The sequence below is a fragment of the Apis laboriosa genome, unplaced genomic scaffold (assembly GCF_014066325.1).
Source record: "Apis laboriosa isolate Shangri-la unplaced genomic scaffold, ASM1406632v1 scaffold1_cov151, whole genome shotgun sequence".
In the NCBI taxonomy this organism is placed as follows: Eukaryota; Metazoa; Arthropoda; class Insecta; order Hymenoptera; family Apidae; genus Apis; species Apis laboriosa.
In genome coordinates this window covers 5404367-5408500 of record NW_025222279.1, presented here as the reverse complement: position 1 = coordinate 5408500, position 4134 = coordinate 5404367, and positions in this window count along the sequence as shown.

Genomic DNA, 4134 nt, shown 5'->3' with positions numbered 1-4134 from the left:
GCGAACGTTACGTTCAACCGACTTCGACGTCCGTTCGTTTCGTTCGATGGAAAACCAAAAATGAGAACAGACAGGATCCCCGATGCGTGAAACGGTTACGAGAAAAATATGTGAAAAATCGGCAAATAGAGGAGAAAATAATACGCCTTTCCGTCCAATCTAATAATAATAATCAGCCTCTTTTGGGTGAGATAATAATCGATAAAAGTTAGAAAAATGGCTGGAACCGGTTTGTAACGCCTATATATTTTACGTATATAAATGATACGTAATTAATAAATATTATTAGAGAATAAATAGATACGCGTAATTGCGTATCTCGATAAATTATTAGATATTAATTTTGTCGAAAATATTTTATCAAAAGAAAGAAAGAAAGAAAAAAATACGAAATCCGTTTCAAATGATATTTGAAATAACGTGAAAAGCTGATGTAACGTAGCCATCCGTGGCAAAACGGAAAGCATTCCGCGGGAAACGCTGTGAAACGAAGAGGAAAGGAGACTGAAAGGGAACCGAGAGAAAACGACGCATTCCTTGGAGACGTTCGAGGAACACGTGCATGAAAAATGAATCTAATCAACGTTGCGTGGACAAAAGAAGTCGCGAGGAGTAGGCATAATGGAGACAAGAAGGAACGGGAGAATGGGCGGCGGAAATACGGGAGTTGAAGACAGGCAGAGGCTCGCGCACGCGCACACAGGCCGACGGTGTACGATTCTTAACCGTACCTACCAAACAATTCCTTAACGCGATATTGTTACACCGACCGGCAAAGAACCGGTGTACACCGGTTGATTATTATGCCGCGCGTTTATGCCGGAACTGGTGTTATTTTCCCCCCCTTTTTCCTCTTCTTTTTTTCCTTTTTTTCCTTTTTTTTTTTTTTTTTTTTTTTTTCCTTTCTCCTCTTCCATCAAGACGAAAGTCTTGCCTCGAGTGTGGGATCACCATGACCCGTGATGCGTGCGGGGTACGTCGTCGTATCGCCGTGTCTAATCTCTCGATACCGTGTATCACTCACTCGACTTCAGACTCGAGCTTAATTAATTAGTCGCGCCATTCCGCTTTCTTATCCTGTTCTTATAGGAAGTACGTGTAAGGAATTTAGAATTCGATGCATCAAGATTAGAATTTCATTAAGATGTAGGGAGAGGGGGGAGGGGAGGGAGAATCGAGAAACGAAGAATTTTTTTTTATTATTCCTACGTCTTATTACTATGTGTAATTGGTCTTTATAAATATTTATAATCCAATAACGTACGAATTATTCGCGGTAACCTCGTTTATTTGTAAAAGGTAAAAAAAAAAAAAAAAAAAATAAAAGCTGAAACTCCTCGTTCTATGTCAATTCGATAATTTAACCCGGTACCATCCGTTAACATCCACGGCAAATACAGACGTATTATTACGTGTACACAAGCCGAGATAGGAGTACCGTGTGTGTATTAAATTCGTTGCCGTTTGCTCGCCAATTAACGATTGCCATTCTACCAGGATGCGCCGGGTCCCTGCCGTAATTTCAATTACGCTTGGGCGTCGCTTGTTTGATGGCTTTTTGCAGGATACAGAAGCTATCCAGAGAAAGATTAAACAATTGTGCCCGACCTAAAGCTATCTTTTTTTTCCTTTTTCTTTCTTTTCTTTTTTTTTTTTTTTCGATCGATCGAGCGAAAAAAAAACACTTGTAAATGCAGGCTATTAATGGATTTTATTATTCGAATTATCGGTGATAAATAATTTTAATTTAATAAAGTAAAATTTACATCGATGCAATTTCAACTTTTCATGAAAGACAATTTAATTTTGAATCGTAAAAATTAGAATTGTAAAAATTTCTGAAGAGATTCACAGACTTTAAAGTAAAATTTGTGCTTATCTTCGATAAGGATAAGGCCTTAAAGATAATCCTCAACATTACTCATATCAAAATTTATCGATCAATTCGATGCAATTTCAACTTTTCGCGAGAGACAATTTAATTTTGAATCGTAAAATTTCTCCTCTTCTCTATAACAATTTTATTTATTTTTCGCGAAAAATTAGAATTGTAAAAATTTCTGAAGAGATTCACAGACTTTAACTTTAAGGATAAGGCTTTAAAGATAATCCTCAACAGTACTCATATCAAAATTTACATCGACGCAATTTCAACTTTTCGCGAGAGATTTAATTTAATTTTGAATCGTAAAATTTCTCCTCTTCTCTATAACAATTTTATTCACTTTTCGCGAAAAATTAGAATTGTAAAAATTTCTGAAGAGATTCACAGACTTTAAACTAAAATTTGTGTTTATCTTCGATAAGGCCTTAATCCTCAACATTACTCATATCAAAATTTACATCGATGCAATTTCAACTTTTCATGAAAGACAATTTAATTTTGATTCGTAAAATTTCTCTACGCTGTAACAATTTTATTCTTTTCGTGACAAATAATTTAAATTAGATTTCTTATTAATTTATCTTATTTTTTATTTTTTATTTTTTATCTTATTAATTTAAGAGATTCGCAAAATTCAAACTAAAAATTGATCGAACTTCGGTGACGAGGGTGGGGCCTTAATAAAGGCAATCCTCAACATTACTCATATCGCGACAGGATGCATAATTAGTGGAGCGAAAGGACGATAGCCAGCACGCTGTCACGACTGATGAACGAATAAAGGGAGAGATCAAAGCGAGTCAAATTAGATAGCTCCTTTCGTGAGGAGGGTACGGAGGATTTTCCAGCAAACAGGCTATCATATCACTTCAATTCTCCTAACTACGTGGCACAATGTTCAATTTAACGTAGACACTTTGAGCTTTGATTCCAATCTCCTTAATTATTTTGTATCGAACGTATCTCGTGAAAATTGCTCGTCTCTGCGAACATTCCAATACATGCAATTATTAACACGCAAAAAAAAAAAAAAAAATTACCTATCACCTCGCGTGGACCAGAAGCCATTTTCATTTTCACTTTCCAAAACTCCCGTCCTTGGATAATAAAATTTTTTATTATCCAAGAATAATTTAATTTATTTTATTTTCTCTCATCTCTTTCTATCATCCGTCTCTCTCTTTCTCAAACGTTTTCGTAATCGTTAACTTTCCATAATTTGTACTTATCAACATCAATTGAGCGGGAAATATTGGAAAGGTTCACGGCTCTAAACCAGCCGTGAATAAAACTTAAAAGATTTATCAACCGGTATCTATCGCTTGATTATCAATTGATCTAGTCCACAAGTTCCTCTCGAACATTTATCAAGGAAACGGAGAGGGGGTTATAAAGTCGACCGTTACAGCCATAAATCATCCCCGTGATCCGATCATGAACATAATAGTTTAGCAACGAGTTTAGCAGAGAGATCCACGAGGTGGAGAATACGTTTTATATGCATCATTAACAACAACTCGGCTCGCGACGGCAACAATTAAGGCGCGGTGTGCCACCATAATTTATCGCCATATAAATTTTTCCATAATTCGAGGAGTAACAGGAGTGCAGGAGGTGTAATTGGGTCGTAAGTATCAGTATGTCGCAACTCGTGGTACCGCCTTTCATAATATTCTTTCAATTCGACTCCGCCATTTTTTTTTTCCCGATATCAAATCAATCTCTGGAACGGGACGATCTAGCAGAGGGGAGGAAAAAGGGGGAAAATGCGAGATCACGTAGAGATAAAAATTGTGGAGGATGGGGAAATTTTGCACGATTCTATTTGGACCTTTGAACCAATTTAACCGCACTTTGAAGAGCCGTTGAAAATCACGGGGCGATTCTACTTTCTTCCGCTTGTTGTAATTTTCGGTGGAAAACAACCTTTGAGAAAAGCGATCGATGGAAAAAAAAAGAGGAAGGGGTATTTTTTTTTTTCCTCTTTTTATCCGCTTTTTAAATAATCCAACCGTATATTTTTTCTTCTCTCCACGAATTTTTCAATGAAACAATAACAATAATAATAATAATAATAATAATAATCTCGATCTTTTTCAACCTTCAAAAATTTGCATATATATATATATATATGTATCATCGTTCGAATTTTCTCAACAATTTTTCGAACGAATACGAATATTCGATTCAATGATTAACATTATTCTTTTCTGCAACAGAAGAGAGAGAGAGAGAGAGAGAGAGAGAGA